The sequence below is a fragment of the Lacerta agilis genome, chromosome 5 (assembly GCF_009819535.1).
Source record: "Lacerta agilis isolate rLacAgi1 chromosome 5, rLacAgi1.pri, whole genome shotgun sequence".
Classification (NCBI taxonomy): Eukaryota; Metazoa; Chordata; class Lepidosauria; order Squamata; family Lacertidae; genus Lacerta; species Lacerta agilis.
The window spans coordinates 9108217-9131531 of NC_046316.1; the positions used below are offsets into that span (position 1 = coordinate 9108217).

Here is a 23315-nt window from a genome sequence, read left to right on the forward strand (position 1 = left end):
ACATACTTCCAACATTAAAAACCACTTACGTATACAAAACATTCTGTTCATCCTTGGGGGCTGAACCATGGGACACAAGGACATGGCGCCACAACAGCCTCCCCTGACTCACTGCAACTTCTTTCCTTTTAACTTTTTACTATAGAGCTTCAGGCAACCCCACCCACTCCAGATGATTCTGGGGGAAGGAAAGCTGGCAAGGGTGACAGTTGTGCTCCATGCCAACTGTAGCTCTGCAGTGAAAAGCTGAAAGAAAGTGGAATGCCGCCCTCTGCCTTGAAGGAAGCAGCGGGGCCTCCACTCCTCGAGAAGCGGGAGCAGAGGAGGATTGGGGAATGTTTTCCAGCCCAGGGTCTGATTTCCACAGGGCAAGGCAGGCTAGGCAATGTGTTGCAGCACCATGGAGAGCTCCTAAGTGAGGCACTTGCCCCAACAGAGGCTAGAGGTGGACTGAGGCCTTCGGAGCCTCTGCCTCCAGTCCACCTATCCGTGGCTCTGTCTGCTGGGATGCAGGTGGCGCAGTGGTCTAAACCACCGAGCCTCTTGGGCTTGCTGATCAGAAGGTTGGTGCTTCGAATCCCAGGGACGGGGTGAACTCCTGTTGCTCAGTCCCAGCTCCTGTCAACCTAGCAGTTCGAAAGCACGCCAGCGCAAGTAGATTAATAGGTACCGCTGCGGCGGGAAGGTAAACGGTGGCCATGAAAGTTTCCAGCCCTGGCTCTGTGGACCTGAGTTGTGGTCCATGGGACCCACCAACCTCAGATCTAGTGGCCTCTTGTCATCAGGCTCAGTCAGGTACCTTTTGCAACCTCAGATTCTGCGTCTTGATCATGGCTGGACCCCGGGGTCATGATTATTGCATTCCTTCCTGGGCAGCCTTCCAGTGATGGGTAGGACTTTGAGTGTAACATATCTTCTTTTTGCTTGCGCCACACTGAGTTTTTTTTTTAATTAAATGAGAAATACACTGGAAAACAAAAAGAAACAACTAGCAGTGCTTGATTTATAACACAGAATGCAAATACTTTATAGTATGACTACAGAACATCCAGAAAGTACAAAACAATGCAGGTGCATAGGAACATGTACCACTCCCAAAATATAATTATAAACGACTGTGTTACATATGTACTTTAAGTATGTATACAAACTCAATGAGAGGTGCGAGTTTGATTTTGGCGGCTAAATTCATTTCTTTTTTTTATAAGATTTTATTATTTTCCAATAAAACAAAGAGAAAAACAAAATACAACATCAACACAAAACATAGGAAACAATAAAAAACAAAATCAACATTGAACATAATCAACAATATACATAATCAACGTTCAAAACAATAACAGCAATAAAAACATAAAAAGCACATATACAAACCTTGACCAATATCTATCTTTGTATATTTCTTGTTTCTAACTTCTCTGTTTGGGGACTTCCCCCGTTCCCTCCACTGTTTTCAAAAAAACAAATACTTCTTCAAGGTAGCTTTATATATTGTTCGATTCACATTTGCCCACATTTTAATATACTTAGCTTTTACTTAGTCAGATATTTCAATAACTATGTATCTTATCTTAGCAACCTATCTTAACATATTTTGACACATACACCTTTCACATAACAACAATTCCTCTTACCATTTATATCTAACACATGTCTACCAAAGCCGATGTTCTGTCTAATTCTGCTCAAATATTCAGTTTAACTGATTTAACTAGATAGTCTTTAAATTTTTTCCACTCCTGCGACGCCTTCCCCTCCCTCTGGTCCCGGACTCTGACGGTCAGTTCTGCGAGTTCCATGTATTCCATCATCTTCATCTGCCATTCCTCCACCGTTGGTGTCTCTTCACCTTTCCATGTTCTTGCCAATAAAATTCTGGCTGCTGTTGTGGCATACATAAAAAACACTCTATCCTGACTGGGTATCTCTTCATTGGTTATGCTCAGAAGAAATGCCTCTGGTTTCTTACAAAAGGTAACTTTCATCACCTTCTTAAGCTCATTATAAATCTTATCCCAGAAAGCACTTACCGCTGGGCACAACCACCACATATGAAAAAAGGTACCTTTCGCATGTTTACATTTCCAACATACATCTGACATTTTGGTATTCATCTTGGCAATCTTAACTGGTGTCAAATACCATCTATAAACCATTTTCATTATGTTTTCTCTTAAACCATGACAAGCAGTAAATTTGATACCTTTTTGCCACAATCTCTCCCAGTCGTCCATCATAATATTATGTCCTACATCTTTTGCCCAATCTATCATTGAGGATTTAACCAGTTCATCTTTTGTATGCCACTCTAGCAGAAGATTATACATTTTGGAAAGGTTTTTAAAGTTCGATTCTATCAGTTCTGTTTCCAGTTTTGATTTTTCTACTTGAAAACCAACTTTTTTGTCCATTTTAAATATTTCATAAACCTGATGATAGTGCAGCCAGTCGGGGACCTGACTTTTTACTTGATCATAGCTTTTTAGCTTAAAAGAGTCCCCTTCCTGCTGCAATATGTCCATATATCTTAACCAGTTTGCAGACATATTCGGTCTCTTATATGCCTTGGCCTCCACTGGAGAGATCCATCTAGGAGTCTTTCTCTCAAACAAGTCTTTGTATCTAATCCAAACCTGATATAGGGATTTTCTGACAATATGAGACTTGAAAGTTCTGTGGATTTTAACCTTGTCATACCAAAGGTATGCATGCCAGCCAAACATATTATCATGTCCCTCCAAGTCCAACACATCAACGTTCTCTAATTTAAACCAATCCTTTAACCAGCAAAAGGCCGCAGCTTCAAAATAAAGCCTTAAGTCCGGCAGGGCAAAGCCTCCTCTGTCTTTAGAGTCTGTTAAAATCTTAAATTTTATTCTTGGCTTTTTGCCCTGCCATATAAATTTCGATAGGTCCTTTTGCCATTTCTTAAAACAGTCTAGTTTGTCCAAAATTGGTATGGCTTGGAATAAAAACAGCATCCTTGGTAGGACATTCATTTTAACCACTGCTATTCTTCCCATTAACGACAATTTAAGTCTTGTCCAGATCTCCATATCTTTTTTTATCTCCATCCACAATTTTTCATAGTTATCCTTATACAGGTTCAAGTTCTTATTTGTGAGATTGATACCTAGATATTTTACAGATTTGACAAAGTTGAGGCCTGTGGCTTCTTGAATTCTTTGGGTCTGTTCTGCACTCAAATTTTTACCTAAAACTTTGGTTTTCTGCTTATTTAATTTGAAGCCAGCTACAAGTCCAAATTGTTCAATTAGTTCCAAGGCTCTGGGGACACTGCTTTCTGGTTCTTGCAGGGATAGCATCAAATCATCCGCGAAGGCGCGTAATTTGTATTCCTTCTCTCCCAGGCTAAATTCATTTCTATTAGGTCTAATTTGTTTTTTGTTTTTTTGTTTTTTATATAAATTTATTTATTTGGTTTTCAGATTAAAGTTTTACAATCACATATCCAACATACAGCATAAAGACAAGATTGCAGAGAATCCCCTCCCCTTTGTGGGTCCTATTGTTAATCATTTCCTCCTGCGTTTTTTATGATAATCCAAATCTTTTACATCTCCGTTATATGTTTATTCTGTAGGCTACATTCTGACATGCAAAAGTCATAATTTCACACACACACACGCACGCACACTCCCTCCAGGGAAGCAAAAATCATTACCACAATTCAAGAAGACTTTCCAGGCAAACAAAGCATTGAAGGAAGGAGCTGGGCGGGTAATGGGTATGTGGACTGGGGGGAAGTCCCAGTGGCTTTATCAGGGAGAACGGAAGGCCAAATTTGGTACCTAGACCTAAGGATTCTCACCTCCCTATCCTTAAAAAAGGGTAAAGGACCCCTGACAGCTAAGTCTAGTTGCAGATGACACTGGGGTTGCGGCGCTCATCTCGCTTTACTGGCCAAGGGAGCCGGCGTTTGTCCGCAGTTTTTCCGGGTCATGTGGCCAGCATGACTAAGCCGCTTCTGGTGCAACAGAACACCAAAACCAGAGCAGTGCATGGAAACGCCGTTTGCTTTCCCACCGGAGCGGTACCTATTTATCTACTTGCACTTTGACGTGCTTTCGAACTGCTAGGTTGGCAGGAGCTGGGACCGAGCAACGGGCGCTCACCCTGTCGCGGGGATTCGAACCGCCGACCTTCAGATCGGCAAGCCCAAGAGGCTCAGTGGTTTAGTGGTTTTTAAAACCCCTCTCCTAAACCCACCACAGTGAACCTTGTCTGCCCCCCTGATGGATAACCTTTGAGAGAACGGAGCCATGTGTTCCTCTTGATTCTCCTTGATTTCTTGTCCACTCTTGATCCCATCAATCGCAGCATCTTGCTGAAGATGCGGTTGTAGAGCAGTTCCGCTCCGACCTGCAGGTCCAGTTCTCGAAAGGAGAATTTTGGGACCTGCTCAGCCCTATGACATTGTTGCTGTGGCGTCTTGCAGTGTTCTCTAATATGAATATGCAGCTGCTACAGGAGGCCATTACGGGATCTGGAGCAAGATGTCAACGATACACTTCTTGACCTTGAGCTCTTCTCACCATCTGAGTCAGGTGAGGCTGTGCAAGCGCTGGATCAGTGCCTCCTGTCATCCTTGACCCTTGGTCATGCTGGGCGGGCTGACCAGGGTTTCAGTCCAGCATCATCTAAAGGGTACCACATTTATTTAAAAGGTGAATAACAGAAACGTACTTTTCTTTTGTTTTCTGTTTTGTGCCTCCGTGGAAGGAATATTGAATATCAAGTCTTTTGTACTTGCAGTCTCTCACATTTCCCCTTTCAGTCTGAAAGCAAAGTATATTGTAGGAATGCACACATGCCAATAGAGAACCAGTGTTCGTGTGTCCAGTGCCAAGTTGTTAAAACAGTTGAATTGCGGTTCTCCTAAAAGAAACAAAAATGTTATTTCTTTTAAAGGGAGTAAGGCTGTTTTGGATTATGTCGATTTGAGGGGGTTTTTTTTGCGCAGGCAGTAGTCAGGATCATGGTACTGGGAAGTGAACTTGCAGCATATTAAAATGCGTTTTATAATGGATTTGACAGTGATTTCTTTTGACAAGTGTGTGAGCCCGTTTCCTGAGCATAGCAAATTCCAGGAAAGGTTGTGGTTTTGAAAACAGTGCTGCATTCCAGACATTATATACTATGCTATATCTATCTATCTATCTATCTATCTACACACACACACACACACACACACACACACATATATATATCATATAGTGGAATAATATGGATTTTCTTTAAAGATAGCCACCTCTAAAATGGCATACTCTTTTTTTAAAAAAAACTATTTGCATATTTGCTCTGTGTGAGCACATTCTCAAATTACACATATATGTACAGTTATCCGCAACTGCCATCTGTAACTGCTTTCTGCTGAGCTATTTCCTTAATGTATCTGGAATTTGAATCTCATCCTGATCCCCTTTGGCCGTTCCAAGCCATGTTGAAACAAAACTGAGTTGATCGTTTGCACTGTATAAATAATGCAAGCAATCCAATTTGCTTCAGACATGGAACTTACTGTTTGTTACTGTGGTTTTATAGGCGAGCCTTTAGGGGCCTCGGGCTGCATCTGAGAGTGAGGCCCTTAAGATTGCACTGCAGGATCAGGTTTTTCAGAAATCTTAACGGCCTGCAGTTTTATATTGATAATGTAAAAGGAGAAGAAGAAGTAGTAACTCGTGACCAGATACTACCCTTCCTTCCTTCCTTCCTTCCTTCCTTCCTTTCTTTCTTTCTTTCTTTCTTTCTCATCCTTTCTTTACATCTCAATGGAAGAGCCACTGAGGTTTTCATACTTCACTCTTTTCCCTGTTTAGGGAAGCTTTTAATGTTGAATAGACTATTTGTATTTTAATATTCTGTTGGAATCTGCCCAGAGTGGCTGGGGAGACCCAGCCAGATGGGCGGGGTAGAAATAAATTATTACTATTATTATTATCTTTATTAATTCATGTCTCAGTTGATTGCTAAATATTTGTATTTATTATCAATTTTTTGACCTACGCGCCCTCGTAGGTCGAAATTTCCGCAAGTCGAAAGGCGCTATCTCCGAAGGGGGGGGGGAATTTCATAAGTTGAGAAAACCGCATTAAAAAAACTCGTAAGTCGAGGTATCGCGCCGCCGCTTTCCCTTCGTACGTTGAAAAATTCGGAAGTGGCGGCCATTTTTCCCCTTCCGGAACTTTCCTTTCGGAAGTCGAAAATTCCGTAAGTCGGGGAGCTCGTAAGTCGAGGTACCACTGTATTTGCAAAGCGTGTTTCAAAGCAACCTAATCGCGGTTGCCAACTTTCCACCTAGAGTCGGTTGCCATATTTTCATCTGTCGTGCTCCTCTGCCACTTCCAGGTTTCCTATAGGCACCTGGCTAGGCAGTGTGAGAACAGGATGAGGGACTTTGATGGAGCTTTGGTCTTGATCCAGGAGGATCTTCCTAAATTCTTATTGCTGCTCTTCCATCTTCATCAGCCCCAGTTGTCTTCTGTACCCTTAAACGAGTGACTGTCTCTGGAACCAGGGTGGATAAAAATCAATGTTTTTTTTTAAGATTTTAAAAAAATGGATTTTTTAAAAAAATTTAAATTGGATTTTTTATATATATATTTAAGTTGGATTTTTAAAATAAAATGCTTTTGGAGGAAAAATCTTTCTAAAGATAGTTTTCTATTTAAGCTACATTATAGTCCAAAGGCTATTCATCAGGAAATAAGGATTTGTTTTAAGTTTTACATGTGTGCTAAAACTGTCTTTGGGTTTTGTTTTGTTTTTAAAAAATGTTTACCCACATCAGTTAAGAAACATGAATACATATTCTATAATGTTACTGTTTTAGTTAAATAAATTGTTATTAAGGAAATGATTTTTTTTCTCCTTCCAATAAAGTACAGCAGAAAAGTTGTTCAAATATAAACAGTTAACTTATTAAACCTCACAATACTTTCATAATTATCTATGTATTTCTAATAGTATGATCAAATGCCTGCTCTCCTCAGCATTTTAACTGGAGCTGATGGGCGTTGTAGTTCCAAAACATCTGGAGGGCACCAGGTTGGGGAATGTTGGTTTTAAAGCATACCACTGTATATAGATAACGCTGTTTGTTCTTGACTGCTCACCTGAAATGCACCAGCAAGGGGACACCCTTTATTTCAATGCACAGCATTTGATGTCTAAGTTGTAAAATGTTGCCCACTGAAATAAGGATTACCATATTTTTTGCTCCATAAGACACACTTTTTTCCTCCTAAAAAGTAAGGGGAACTATCTGTGCATCTTATGGAGCGAATGGTGGTCCCTGGAGCTGAATTACCCAGGGGCCAAAAGCAGATAGTGCATTTTCTATTTACAAAGAGAAAAGGGGGTGTTGAAAGGACCCCGCTCAGCAGCTGATCAGCAAGAGATCGGGAGAGAGATAAGAGTCCCGGCTCCCTTTCAGCCCCGCCCCCTTGCCCAGGCCTCCATTGTTGAATGTGCTGCAGAGGGAGGTTGTTTGTTTCCCCAGCTACATGTGACTGGTTGATTAGATTATCTGTCTGGAAACTGTAGAAAAGGCTCCCTTTCCTTTAGAAGCTGCAGAAATGTGAGTTGAACCCCATAAAAACGGGGCTTTTCCTCTTTGCTTTTCCCCCTTTGCAAAAAAAGCTGCAAAACTTTTAGCTGATCCTCAAAAAACCAGGGCTTTTCCCTTTGCAAAAAAAGCTGCAAAACTTTTGGCTGATCCTCAAAAAAACAGGGCTTTTCCCTTTGCAAAAAAAGCTGCAAAACTTTTAGCTGATCCTCAAAAAATCAGGGCTTTTCCCTTTGCAAAAAAGCTGCAAAACTTTTAGCTGACCCTCAAAAAAAAACACCAGAGCTTTTAGAGGAGGAAAAGCAGAAAAATATTTTTTTTTTCTTGTTTCCTCCTCTAAAAACGAGGTGCGCCCTATGGAGCGAAAAATACGGTACATGTTTCCTCCTGGCTCCATAGCAGCCGGCAAAACTTAATCTCTTTAGGATGTCCTAGTGTAGGGGGGGGGCACTTCTGAACCGGAGAACTGGACAGCTGACTCGACTTGCAAAAGTAACAAAGGCCCACTGTAACTTCAACAAGCCTGGAATGGAAGATCAAGTTTTGTTGGGTTTAGGAAGTCGCTTGGCAAGAAGGAGGCAAGCAGAAAGCCACCTGGTTCCTTCGGAGCCCATTAATGCCTGAACTAGATTTCGTATTTATTTGTATTTTAAACTTTTACTTGTGAAATGCCTACAATTTCTAGACGGATTTGCCCACAGGCTTACAGTCTAAAAATAAACACAAGACACATCTAATTTTGTAGGGATGTGTATAGATGCTAGGAGAAGGATATACCTATTCAATGTTATCCTTCCTTCCTCGTGTCTGTGAGTTCAGCAGAGTGCACCCTTTTCGCAGCTTTCAAAGGGAAGCTTTGAGGGGCTAGTTTTAGCCTTTTTGTTTAAGTAATCCAGGATGCTTTAATGCAGATGGGAATCTCTTGGTCCACCCCTTTTCCTCCCCTTAAATAACCACACGGATAATCTTGTAAAAAGCGAACAAACAAACATTCACTCAAAACAAAATAAAAAATAAAATAAATCCTTCCAGTAACACCTTAGAGAGCAACTAAGCTTGTTCCTGGTATGAGCTTTCGTGTGCATGCACACTTCTTCAGATCATTTACTCGATCAAAATACGTTTCTCTTTTGCTAAGACAGGTTTTGAGAAAAAAGGTCCTCTTGAGAACCTACTTTTTCCCAAAAAAAAAGGGCAAAGGCGTACCTAGGCTCCCTTGTGCCCTTGGCAAGGAGCTGTATCGGCGCCTCTGAATCATGGAGACACCATGAATCAGAAACCCCAAAAGTTTGCTTTTGGTCACCTTTTGCGCTCCTCCAGTGACTTCCTCCTTGGCCATTGGGGTTGGGTCTACTCTACTCCACCTTTCCTCCTCCTCCTCCGTCTGCCTCCCTCCCTCCTCCTGCAATTCTCTCCCTCTTTCTTCCCTCTGACCCTGCTCCGCTCACATTTCAAATTGCCCTGCTGGCGGACAGGAAGGGGCCCCACAGGGCTGCTGCAATGCCCCACACCCAGCGGTGGAGCAAGTCAATTGAGCGCCTGGGGCGGCGCGTGCGCCCTGTGCCCAGGGGCAGGGCCAACTGACCTCAGTGGCTGGGCTGTCCGGGGCAGGACGCTCCGTGGGGCCTCCAAGGAGTCTGCTTGCCTCCCCCTCAGCCACCCTACAGCTGAGGGGGAGGCGGTGGGCGGACTGTTTGGGGCAGCGTGGAGCCTGCGGGTGCCCAAGCCACTGCGTCACTCCCAGGAGAGACGCGTGGCTCGGGTGCGCTGCAGGCCCTGCGGTGAGTGCCGCCCATCATTTTGTCACCCCCCTCAGTGGTGATACCTGGGGGGAACCGCCCCCACCTCACCCCCTTCCTCCACGCCTGCCCCCACACCAGTGATCAGATTTCCTCACCGAGGATCCCAGAGGAACCTGTGCACCTTGCCCAGCCTTTGGTAGGATCCAACATCTGCTACAAAGGGATCCCCACAAACTCACCTTCAAGAAAATACTGCTCCTTTCCGCGTGGTTTCTTGGGTCCGGTTTATTTTTCATTTCTGCTAACCTGTGAACACAACTCAGTGCTTTCAGGACCTTGCCAGTCCTCCCTGTTCCGAGACGTGAATATTTTTTGTTCACATACTGTACAACTGGCAGAAACATGAAGCATTTCACCTCCAGTGTGGTGTAGTGGTTAAGAGCGGTGGACTTGTAATCTGGTGAACCGGGTTCGTGTCCCCGCTCCTCCACATTCAGCTGCTGGGTGACCTTGGGTCATAGCTGTCAACCCTCCCTTTTTTGCCCTCCCTTCTGGGGAGGCTGTCAACCTTCCCCCTATTCCAGCTATGGCTGCAATAAGGGAATTTCCCACAAAAAAAGGGAAAGGTTGACAGCTATGCCTTCTCGGAAGTCTCTCAGCCTCACTCACCTCACAGGGTGTTTGTTGTGGGGGAGGAAGGGAAAGGAGAAGGTTAACCGCTTTGAGACTCCTTCAAGTAGTGATAAAGCGGGATATCAAATCCAAACTCCCCCTCCTCTTCCTCCTCCTCCTCCTCTTCTTCTTCTTCTTCTTCTTCTTCTTCTTCTTCTTCCTCCTCCTCCTCCTCCTCCTTTCTTCAGCCTGAAAAAGTAACTGGAGCTGCTTACAGAGATCAGTAACAAAGCCAGACAGTCAAACTGTGGGCATCCCTCCGAGCGAGAAATTTAAAATCATATCAAAACACTTCCATCAGGGAGGTGGGAGAGGAGAGTCAGGCTGCTATAGTTAGGTTGGTTGGAGGAGGTGAGAAAGTGTGGGAGCAGGGGGGGGAGGCTTGGTGGCTGGAAAGAAGCGGAGAAAATGAGAGGTGGAAGAGGAGGAGGAGGAGGGTGGAAAGGGGGACGACAAAAAAAGAAGAGATGGAGAGAACAAGGAAGTGGATGGAGCTAAAGGGGTGGGGGGCGGGGGGGGGGGAAAGGCCTCCGGAGAATAGAGGGGCAGTCGGGAGGAGATACCGGCAATTCCCCTCCAACCCAGCCTAGCACTGCTACAGGACTTGTGCAGGTAAACAGTAATAGTGATCATTATAATCACTATCGTCGCTAATAGAACTTTGATAAATGCATCAATGTGTACATAGGGATAAACAGTGCCAACCCTTGACGGGGGGGAGGTCGGTCGGTCGGTCAGACATTTTCTTGCCCATTACAGTGTAACGCACAAAAACAAGCAAGTCACAGCCATCTAATTTTGAAACTCCCTGACTAGTCTATTCCCTAGCTGAGTTGTGTGAAGAATATGTAGAAAGAGGATATGCTACACATTGTCTTGGCCCTGGCCCCGTTTACCTACGCAGGCAATCTTCTGTTGTCGTCGTCGTCACGTTAAATAACTGCGTGCTCACAGTTTGACATCTAAGCAGAGTAAAACCAGGTCTAAACAGGGCAGGGGGTGTTATTTCCCATTGATAAGCAGCCCTTTCACGGTCAGATTTAACGTTAATATACCAAACAGAGGACTTAGAATTCTTCAGAGTCCTAGATCCGTTTTGGCACGCTTCGTAGAAAATTATGTAATGGAGGAAATTTTAATAACTCAGCTTTGAAAGTTACAATATTGTGCCCAAGCTTCTCTATTCTGCAGGCCAGAAAACAAGAGTTTTGCTAGATGTAGGACGGACATTAGGCAGTTTTTGTTTTTTGTTTAGTATAGAATCATGGATTTATGAATGCATGCATTTAGAGAAGGTCAGCCTACTTCCGTTGAATTGTGAACTGGGTGCATTATGTGGGACTCTCAGCAGGGCATGTGTAAGAACTTTCTTTGGATTATATCCAGTTTGTCTCTTCTAGAGCTACCCCCCATATCGTCAAATCAAATTTTATTAAACGGTCACAGACCAAATCGTCCTCTTCAACTGAACAACGAAGCACACACAAGACAAACACACGAAAAAACAACATTTCGAAATTAAGATCTTAAATAAAATTAAACGTTTGCCTTTGCCTGCGCATTATCAATGGATAGCTCATATTTCCTGCGTCTAATAGCAGAAACGCAGAATTTGGCAACATTAATCGTAGTCTCAGAGACTTTGTCTTCTACTAGGGCTCTCAGGTGTTGGGATTCTGATTGATTTTTAAACTTGTGAAGAACTGGGGTAATAAAAGTCTGGCCCCCAGATTGTTGCACCCAGCAAGTTGTGGTTTTAGCAACAAAACCTATTGCTTCTTCTAAAAAAATGGTGCCCCTTAGTATAATAGGGACATGTCACCTGCATGAAGGGGAAAGCTCCTGAACGATGACATTTATGTTAGAGAATGGCTTGATTCGCATTACATTGATTACCAGGAGGACCAATCAAACGTGTCCCTTGCAAAAGCTGCCTGGGGATGGACCCAGCTGTCTTTAACCCCTTGTCCTAATTTACCCAAAAAGAAGTCATGTATATATTTTTGGGGGAACATTGAGAAGTCTTCTTGGGCAATAGTCTTGCAGGAACATCCCAATTGCCTTTATTAAAGATGGGAACTAAATTACAAAATGTCCAGCCAGCTGGCAATATTCAAGTTGAATTTACTGTAATAAACGGAAGTGGCTCATTGGAGCCCACCAGGCTGGGTCAGTATGGAATTAAAAAACAACAACAGCCAACCACCAGGCAACTCTCCCTGGTCTCTCTCCCTGGTGTTTTGCCCAAGGGCAAATCTCTTTAAAAAAGGCATTTTCCTTCTGTTTCGTTAACAGGGGCCAAAAAAACCTGCTCCATCTCAAAACCCGCTCCATTCATTACGCAATGGATCTGGAAGATGAGGATTGTCAATTGTACATGGGTGAAAGGTTCTTTGCTTCCACAGTTATCTGTCAACGTTAAGGGGTCTGCAGGGACTGTACAAGCGTGGGGGTGGGCTCACACTCGGGGTGGGGGGGCCCAGCAGCTTCACACAACATGGATGCGATGCAGCTGCCTCATCTGAAATGTGCAAATGTTTCCAACCCAGAAGGTTGCGTAGTTGCGACCTGACATAACGGCGGAAACATACATCAAAGGCATAGGCTTGCCGCATCAGCTTTAGTCATTGCGCGGCAGATGGCCGCACCTCCTAGGCATCCCTCTCTCCCAGCGTGACATGAATTTAACATGGCTGGTAAGTCCCATTTTCTCACTGGGAACTGTAAAAATAAACCCCCAAGCAGCAGTCTTGTTGACTGCCTTTGAAAACAAAGCGAAGGAACGGAAAGGTCAAAGCAGTTTGAAAAAAAACAAAACACCACAGGCGCGTCTAAGCATTGTGAGAGGAACTTTGGCCTTGCGACAGATGACTGGTTTGCTCCTGCTACATTGCCTTATTCTCATCTCTTAACACCTGATTAAGGAGCCGTAGGAATTACCTGTGCAAAGCAGGAGAGAAACAGCGTCTACCTTTTGAGGCAGATGGTTTTAGTGCCCATTGCTGATGTTGTGCAAAGCAGCGAAGGGCTATTTTGGTGTAGTGTAGAGCCGGTGTGGTGTAGTGGTTAAGAGCGGTAGACTCGTAATCTGGTGAATCGGGTTCGCGTCTCCGCTCCTCCACATGCAGCTGCTGGGTGACCTTGGGCTAGTCACACTTCTCTGAAGTCTCTCAGCCCCACTCACCTCACAAGAGTGTTTGTTGTGGGGGGGAGGAAGGGAAAGGAGAATGTTAGCCGCTTTGAGACTCTTTCGGGTAGTGATAAGGCGGGATATCAAATCCAAACTCTTCTTCTACAACTACTACTACTACTATAAACTCACTGGTTGAGCACTTGCATGAATGCAGGAAACCTCTCCGGAAACATATTCACCTGAGTAAACTAACAAAGAATTCCCTTGTACTTCCGAGGAAAGTGCTGTGCAGTGCTTTTCTGTTTTCGTCATTATTTGTATACTGTCCTATACTCCCCCCCCCCACCAAGCCTCGCTGATGTGGTCCAAAGGAAAGCAGAGCAATACATTTGGCACAAAGTCGGCTGTACAAGTTACCGGAAAGAGTAACCATCCAACCATCTTGGAGCGTCTCCACCCCCATTGTTCTGGCCGGACACATGAGGTCCAGCTCCGAGGGCCTTCTGGCAGTTTCCTCAGTGCCAGAAGTGAGGTTACAGGGAACCAGGCAGCGGGCCTTCTCGGTAGTGGCGCCCGCCCTGTGGAACGCCCTCCCGTCAGATGTCAAGGAAATAAAACAACTGCTGTATCTGACTTTGAGAAGGCATCTGAAGGCAGCTCTGTTTAGGGAAGTTTTAAATGTTTGATGTTTTATTCTGTTTTAATATTCAGTTAGGAGCTGCCCAGGGTGGCTGGGGGAACCCAGCCAGATGGGTGGGGTATAACTAACTAACTAACTAACTAACTTACTAACTAACTAACTAAATATTATTAGGGACTTCACTTGATTTTTGTAGGGTTTACTCCTTAGTATTCTTTCACATAGATGGGCTACCTTCCCAGGTTGACGAGCCCCACCTGTTCATTTCCCTCTGCAGCATGTGCAGAAACCTCCTTGATCATTGGACCCATTTTTTCGCCTTGCCCACTCAATTCGGGGCGCGGGTGGCGCTGTGGGTTAAACCACATAGCCTAGGGCTTGCCGATCAGAACGTCGGCAGTTTGAATCCCCACGACGGGGTGAGCTCCCGTTGCTCGGTCCCTGCTCCTGCCCACCTAGCAGTTCGAAAGCACGCCAAAGTGCAAGTAGATAAATAGGTACCGCTCCGGCGGGAAGGTAAACGGCGTTTCCGTGTGCTGCTCTGGTTTCGCCAGAAGCGGCTTAGTCGTGCTGGCCACCTGACCCGGAAGCTGTACGCCGGCTCCCTCAGTCAGTAAAGCGAGATGAGCACTGCGACCCCGAGTCGTCCGTGACTGGACCTAACGGTCAGGGGTCCTTTTACCCTTTACCTTTACTCAGTTCGTCGAGCCTGTCTTTGCATGCAGGGGAAGTCTCTAACTCACTGAGCGTTTGAGACCCATCGGCTGCCCTCACCTGGTTTAGCTGGCCGGTTGAAGCCGTTCCCAGGGTGTGGCCACTGCCACAAGTGCCGCATGCTGACAGCTTCTAGGAGCCACAGGTGAGAGCTGAGTGCAGGGCCAAAGGTGGACAAACTAGCCCAGAAGGAGCATGATGTGTCCCTCACCAGAGGTTCTACCTCTCCCCTAATGTCCCACGATGGTTTCATATAGATGTTAAAGCAGTGTAGGGGACAAAATGGACCCTTGTGGGGACCCCAAAGCCATGGAGCCAAGCGGCAGTCTCCTAAAATTACTGTCCAACTCCCTGAATCACTCCAGAAGGAAACTATGGTAAAGGATGTCAAACGCCACTATTTCAGGCCCCTGTTATGTACACTTTGCTTCCTTGTCAAAATGCGGCCGCGGCAGCCGCCTGCCGCAGTAAGACAGCATCGCTCAGAAAAACCTGCGCAGGGACTGGGTGGGGGGAATTAAAAATGGGAACAGAAGACTAGCAAGGTTTGAATTCCCCAGCAGGACTGTCATCGTAGTAGTTCCGAATGACTCGAAGTGAGTGAACCAAGCCGCGTGTGTGTAGCCAACAACAACAACAATAGCGGAAGGGGGAGAGAAAGGAAGGGCTGAGTCAACAGACAGTCTGATCTGGGGGGGGGGAGATTCCTTCTCGCTCGTATTTTGTTGGGAAGACCTAGAAAATGAGCAAACTTAAGCCCACGCCTTTTGATGTTGGTGGGAAGGAGTCTGAGGTAGAGTTCATTTATGACGCCCCATATGGGGAACGAGTCTTTTTCATGTGCATAAATTGAAATAGATTGCTCTGGCAATAGCCGGGAGGTGACAACTCTGTGTGCTGATGACTTCCAGCCCAGCTTCTCATCGGAGTCAGCTGAGGCAGTAAAATCTAGTGAGGAGACAGTGTGGTGTAGTGGTTAGAGCACTGCACTAGGACCTGGGAAAGAGACCAGGCTTCTAATCCCCCACTCAGCCATGAAGCCCATTGGATGACCTTTGGCTAGGCCAGGGGTCGGCAACGCTTACCTTACCTGGGCTGGTTCACTGCCATGGATGGAGCTGCCTCCGTGGGCTGGATCGCAGGCGCACATGAGCGCGTGTGCCACAATTTCCGGCGTCTGCGCAGGCGCAATTTCTGGCGCCGCGGAAGCGAGTCCCCACGGTGTGCTGGTTTAGCGCAGCACGCAGGGACTTGCTGAGTGGTCGGCTCGTGGGATATAAATTCAATAAAAATAAAAATAAAATAAAAGTAAACATGCTGGATCAGTACATGGGATCAGCTGACTGCTACTACAGTGGTGTTCAACCTGTTCTAAATGGGGTTGCCCTCTGTCATAGCCCCATTCGAGTCCCGTTGCTGAGCGAGCAGGGGTTAGGAGTCTCTAAGGAACACTTGCCTGAAAGCAGACTCCGCATTCAAAGCCAGACACTTCAGAGGTCAGGGAACCCAGATGATCAGGGGTCAGCAAACTTTTCCAGCCATGGGCCGGTCCACTGTCCCTCAGACCTTGTGGGGGGCCGGACTATATTTTGGAAAAAAAATATGTACGAATTCCTATGCCACACAAATAACCCAGAGATGCATTTTAAATAAAAGCACACATTCTACTCGTGTAAAAACACCAGGCAGGCCCCACATATAACCCAGAGGTGCATTTTAAATAAAAGGACACATTCTACTCTTGTAAAAACACCAGGCAGGCCCCACATATAAGAAGAAGAAGAAGAGTTTGTATTTGATATCCCGAAGGAGTCTCAAAGCGGCTAACATTCTCCTTTCCCTTCTTCCCCCACAACAAACACTCTGTGAGGTGAGTGGGGCTGAGAGACTTCAGAGAAGTGTGACTAGCCCAAGGTCACCCAGCAGCTGCATGTGGAGGAGCGGAGACGTGAACCCGGTTCACCAGATTACGAGTCTACCACTCTTAACCACTACACCACACTGGCTCTCAGAGATGCATTTTAAATAAAAGGACATATTCTACTCATGTAAAAACACTGATTCCCGGACCATCCGCGGGCCACGTTTAGAAGGCGATTGGACCGCATCCGGCCCCCGGGCCTTAGTTTGGGGACCCCTGCAGATATTCGTAGAGCCCAAGAGTCCAGGATGGAGAGCAGGAAGCGGCCAGCTAGATCCATGGACCACAAGCATCGTTTCCATCATCCGACTGCTGCTGAGGGCTCTCTTTAAGAAGGCCGGAGCCAACTCATTCCCATCGGTGCCTTCTCGGTGTCCTTGAAGGCTGATCAGCGGCAGGTGGAGTCCCTTTGCCTCCTCCCCCTTCAGGCAGCTGTTCAACAGGTTGAAGCTGACTCCTGGCCCACAACACCCGCTGACAGTTACCCACGGGTGCATAACCTCTAGATGGGACAATTGCAAAGTGTTGTACATGGGGCCAACTTTGAACACCTTCTTGGGCACTCTGGTTACGATGAAACACAGCTGCTAGGTTCCTAAATAGGGCCAGATTCAGAAGGCACTTGGCTCCTCCTCATGTTGAACTCTGTCCCGAAATGCAGCCCTCGTAGTAGCAAAAATGGAGCCATCACGTGACAAAAAGGAGAGGGCCCTGCCTATCTCCCTTAACCTCAAGCAAACGCAGAGGAGGTTCTCCAAAGTGGAACGGTGTTTGGAGTCCGGTTCATATGGGGCAATTGGACTAGTGCGTCTCATTGACCCTAAAGCATAATGTGTAAGACTTTTATCTGCATCTTCCTCAGACGTAGGAGAGGCAAGAACGGATGGTTTGTAGACAAATATATTACGTGCCTGGGGGACACATCTGGAAATGCTAACTATATATATATATATATGCCACTTCAGACAATGGAGACCCAAGATTTAGCAAATGTTTGAAACTCATAACTGCCAGGACTGTTACACCCGGACTGCAATTTGCATCGCAGAATTGAAGGAAAGGTATAAAAGAGCTTAATTATACAGGAATTGTCAGCTTTGTCTTAGATAATGTTTGGCTGCTGGTCTTATCACCTTAGTCTCTCTCTCTCTCTCTCTCTCTCTCTCTCTCTCTCTCTCTCTCTCTCTCTCTTTCTCTTTCTCTTTCTCTTTCTCTTTCTCTCTCTTTCTTCAATGTACCTACACTAAGAGACCACCAGGTACAAGCAATCTGGCCTTAAGATTTGCCGATGGTGTTACATTGAGGCCTATTAAAGAACAACACACACACACACACACACACACACCGGAGTGTTGGTGAAAGATGCAACTTTGTGTGCCTTTGTACAGTGAATCAGAATTAAAATTGCCACCAGTGACTCACTTGAGAATTGGGGCCAGCTATACACAAATGGATTGCAGGCAGCTTTTGTAGCTTGTTTTCTTAAGTAATTATAGGGGTGGGAGAGATTGAGGCTCAAACTGAAGGCAGTGCCTAGGAAGAGGAGGCCCTCCTCACCCTCCCACTGAGATGAGAAAGGAGATCACATACACGCCAAACTCACTCGACTAGCAGCTTAAGCGAAGAAAGCCCTCTCAGTTCCTTTATTTTCAGGGAAGGTATGGCTCGATGAGGACATTTGAGTCTGTTTCAGGCTATGCTATACCGTCAAACCATTTGGGACACCCAAGATGCATGGAAGCATCTCGGTGAGGATTTGATGTTTATTCCGCTCTGAGGATGTGGGAAATGGGATTACCCATCTTAGAACCCCGTTGGTTCCGTTGTTGGGCCCGAACCCGTATTTCACACGTAACACGTCTCAAATGGTGTACGTTTTGCTTCCTGGACAAATTGCATCAGAGTGGATGTGTAGAGAGGCCCTTCTTTGTTTGCAGAAGTCATTAGCGCTGATGGAGGAGAAAACACCCCCAGCAGCAGCTATGGTGATGGCTTCCACTCACCGTGGACCTTTCACTAGCCATGACCACCTAGACCCTTCAGACATGTGGGGTTTCCAGGATGCTGGGCCAAGTGTGAAGCTCTCTCCTGCAGACGGCAGGCATCCATCGGCTTCCAACTGGTAAGTACAATGGTGCAGTCGGCATGTTAATGGGGTGGGCGTCCTGAAAGTCCATAACTCTAGTGTGGGATTTTGTTGGGGTTAAGTGGACATAGCCTGTGTTTTTCATGGGTTATGGTGGACGTGTTTGATGGTTGGAAGCAGGAGGAGATGAGCCTGGGGGAGGAGTGGGTTCCTGAAAGAACAAGGGGAAAGTAGAGGTTGATTCTCGAAGCTAGTGCAGATTATTTACTTTCTATCTTTTCAGGTGGAGAAAAAAGAGTAGCTACAGCAACTTCCGGTGTTGCCTTCTTGAGCCAAGGTAGGTTTCTGCAAATGAGTGGAGGAAGGGAAGGGGGTCGTGCCAGGTGCTTTGTGCCGATCTAACTTGGCTGCCCTTTGGGTTGGACATTTGGACTGGCAGCAGGAAGCATTTGGAGAATGAAAGACCCACGGACAGGCTAGTACAGGATTTCCCAAACTCGGGCCTCTAGCTGTTTTTTTGGACTACAATTCCCATCATCCCTGACCACCGGTCCTGCTTGGCTAGGGGTGATGGGAGTTGTAGTCCAGCAGCAGCTGGAAACCCAAGTTTGGGAAGCTCTGGGCTAGTGCTTACAACCACTCGCCTCTCTTTCTCTCTCTTACGCTTCTCCTCCTTTGCTAATGCTTGTGCGCTGTCCTGTCAGATCTGGGCAGCCATGTTTCGGATGTGGATGACAGCTTCCCTCTTAACTCTTGGCGACATCCACTGCGTGCCTGCTTGCAAATAAGCTTTGGGGTTTTTGTTTTTTGTTTTTAGTACAAAGTGCTTTGAGGGCGAAGCAACTGATTCCAGATCTCTTCTCCTGTGTCGCAGGAGCAGCGACAACGGCAACAGCAGAACCAGCACCGTACCACAAGTTACGTGAAGTCTGCTTTTGTGGACAAAGGACCCTCGCCTGCTCTGCCTCTGTGGCTGCAACCAGATCCTCGCGTCTCGAGCGCAAGATGTTAAGAGCCATGAAGTAGTTTGCTGGTATTGAATAAATTGTCGGGTGGGGTGTGTGTTTGAGGAGGCAGCTTTCCCCCTGTCCCCTCGTCCTTGGACTATGGTGGGAGGGAGTTGACCACGCCAGTCCCAGGGCTGGCATTGTTTCAGGCGCTGGTTAGGCATCTGTCAGAAAACATGGAAGCTTAGGATCCTGCGGCGCCATCCCCTCCCCCCCCTCCAACACCACCTGGAACACACCTGCCGCCATCTCGGGCAGAGCACAGAATACGTCCCACGGGCGCCCTCACCAGCAAACCTGAGCGGCACTGGCGTTTGCTTCTTGCGGCCCCTCAGCCGGCTGAAATGCCGGGTGCAGGATTGCACCTTACAAGTAGCCAAGTGCAGTTTCATGCTGAGCGGAAAGGCTTTTCAGAGAACGTTCCTCGAGCCGAGTCCAGTAGCCGAAATAAGGAGCAGTGGAAGCAATGACATGGTGGATTTTTAATTCCCGCAGAACCAGCATTCTTGGGGTACCGGGGGAGATCAAGAACCACCACCCCCCCCATGCTCATGCTGAACCAAGCACACCTACAAGAGGCTGCCTTTCTGGAAGGAAATCTCTAGGACGCCACAGAGAATGTTTTACAGACTATTTTGCAGAAAAAGGGAATGCATATTTGTACAGTATATGTTCCAGAGGCTCCCCCCCCGTTACTTTTTTTTCTTTCAAAGTTTCTTCAAGTTATTATTAGAAATTCTCCTTTTGTATTAAAAATGGAGTTTGCCTTCCCCCCCCCCCAATTTAACAGATTACGTGTGCATTTGTCCCCCTCGCCAGTTCCATTTCCCCAGTCTCCGAGGGACGCAGTAACCTTCTTCCACTGACTGCTGGCTCCGTCACTTTCTAGTCTGCATTGCAAGCTGAAGGGTTGTCGGCAACAGATGATTTGAACACCCACCACAAGCCTCTGGTCCCCAGGGCTTGGCTCACAGACCATACTGCAACACTGGCAATACGACCCAGCACTGCATTGGTTCTCCTGCTGTTTACAAGTGTTGTTTTCATTTAAAAGCTTTTTCCTTCAGCTCCTTCCCCCACAATGCCATCATCCCTCCAGGTTTAGAAGGAAGAGGGACTGTCTCTGCATGTGAAATCTCCTTCCTTTCAAAACAAAACAAAAAAACACTTCCCTCCATTACTGCCCCAACCTTTAAAGAAGCCAAAAAACAAACAAACTTGAATTGGAACAGAGCAGCGGAGCTGAGAGACTATTTACTGTACTACAGCATTTCCCCACTTAGCCCTCACCAAGTTGCTATTGGCCTCACTTGAGGAGAATATACAACAACTCAGCATTTTGGCTCTCTCCCCCTAATACGGCTCCTTTCCAGTCTAGTTTTCAGAATACTGAAACTTATCATCAAGTCCTGATCCCTGAGTCATTTCACAAGGTCAGTAGTTGCATGCTAAGGCCCCGTGTCCCCCTGATATAGAAAAATAACCGGGATGCGGGTGGCGCTGTGGTCTGAACCACGGTGCCTCTTGGGCTTGCTGATCAGAAAGGCGGCGGTTCGAATCCCCGTGACGGGGTGAGCTCCCATTGCTCTGTCCCAGCTCCTGCCAACCTAGCAGCTCGAAAGCACGCCAGTGCAAGTAGATAAATAGGTACCACTGCGGCGGGAAGGTAGAGGCATTTCCATGCACTCTGGTTTCTATCACGGTGTCTCTTTGCACCAGAAGCAGTTTAGTCGTGCTGGCCACATGACCCGCAAAGCTGTCTGCGGACAAACGCCGACTCCCTTGGCCTGAAAGCAAGATGAGCGTCGCAACCCCATAGTCGCCTTTGACTGGACTTAACTGTCCTTTACCTTTCCCCCCCCCCCCCATTTAGTACAAAAACCAGACAGGGCAATGAGTAATGGATGGGTCAAATAGGCCACAACTTTGTTGATTACAGATGTGAAGGTTTTGCCTAAGGCATTGGGTATACCATTTTAACTCCAACCCATCTGCTGGGAGTGTATTCTAGAGTGAACCCAACCTTGGCCAGGTCCTATGACCTACATCAAATAGGAGTACCCCCACCACAAGGGGTCCCCGTTTGAGGAGTGCTATAGCCCTAGGTCCTGGTTGTCTGGATCCCTCAAGGATCCCTTTAATGGGATACCCTTTCCCATTGAAGGGCAGGCAGAGGCTACAACCCTCCATCCAAGACTCAGGCTTACCCAATACCTAGCCGCTCAAAGTTGTGGCGATTGCTGTGAAAAAGGCGAAAACCACAGGGCCAGAGCCCATTTGCCAAGTGGAAAAATTCCTGCCCAGCCCCAAAAACAGTGGCCACAGCAAGGTCAAACACCAGCAAATAGCCGGTATTGGAGGGTGGGAGAAGAGGTCTGGGCAGGCCTTCTGTTTATTCCCCGGGTGCGGACCCAAGTGAGGCCTGCTGGCGCAGTTGGACACACCCCTGGGGAGGTCCTGCACAGCAGCCTGCCTTTGATTGGTCAGTTTGCAGGCAAGCTACGATCCGACCAGGCCCCACGCCTAGAACCGCCACAGGATTGTGGGGCCGCAACACCGCCTGCCCAATAGGGGGCAAGCGGACTTGTAGAATCCGCAAATCAGTCTCATGTTGATTCGTGTAAATTAGGAACTCTTTGTTGAGTTGCCATAGGTGATCCGGTGAGCTTGTGCATTTAAAGGCATCCTATTACTTTGTAGTGATTCGCAACGAACGGTTCTCGAGGTTCTTCTTCAGCTTGTCAAAGGTGGTTCAGATTGAAAGAGTCAATTGATTTTGGGTGCTGGATAGGTGCTGGTGACCAAACACAGGGCCTCTTCTGTGGTGGTGCCCACATTTTGGAAATCTCCCCAAGAGGAGATTGCCTAGAACGTTCTCTTCTTCTGGAAGAAAGCCAGAATTGTTTCACTCAGTGAGGGAAGACTACAAATTTGTTGGCTGTGTTGTTGTTGTTTGCAAGGATATGACTCTGTTTCTGTCCTTCTGGGCAGAATTTGGCCTTTCAAATCTCAGCGATGCCTTGAGCAAGGCCAAAATTTGGTAAGCCCCCTACCTCTCGCCTTCCGTTCAGCTCAATTCACTGTGTCATAGTTGTGCCCCCTAAGCTCATGGAACTGGTCTTAGTGCCCTACATCCGGCTAGGGGTAGTTGGGGCCTGGAGTCAGATTGGCAGAGCACACATTTGGCACGGACCCACGTGTGGGATTTTGGTGGCTGCCGGAGAAAGAGCAAGACTAGGGGGCTGAGAGGGGGCAGAAACACCGGGGCCGAATAGTGGGATAAGAAAGAGCAAGCCGAGCGTATGGGGCGGCAGGAGGGAAAGCACAGGAAAGCAAACTCTCTTGTTGTGCTTTGTGCCAAAGCAACAAAACCCGCCTGCTGCTTCCCACCCAGTCTCCAGAGGGCTGTGTTTGCTGGAGCTCCTCTCGCTGAGACCATAATTGCAGCGCCAGTGAGATCGGCAGAAGAAATCTCGAGTAAATTCTGACAGGATTCAGGGATGCCATGCAGAAGGAGTGTTTTGAAAAGGTGACCGAGAGGCGACACGATTGACGTTTGTAAAATTATGCGCAGCATGGAGGAAGCAGGAGGAGAAGATTCTCTCTCTGCAAAGACTAGAACTAGTGCACCTTCAGCTGGGGGGGTAGGCGGGGCGCAAAGGTTGGGAGATTTAGGACAGAGAAAAGAAAGTACACAGCGAATAGTCAAACTCTGGAACTCGCTCCCCCAAGAGGCAGTTTGGTGGACACCAACTTGGATGGCTTAAAGAAAGGATTGAACAAATTAATGGAGGAGAGGGTTGTCAGTGGCT

General features: G+C 46.7%; 1 protein-coding gene across 1 annotated transcript in view; it reads left to right on the forward strand.

Moving 5' to 3' along the window:
* NAT8L (N-acetyltransferase 8 like) overlaps positions 1 to 23315 on the forward strand; it is a 47582-nt gene that overhangs the window by 15826 nt on the left and 8441 nt on the right. The gene's annotated exons all lie outside the window — the stretch shown is intronic.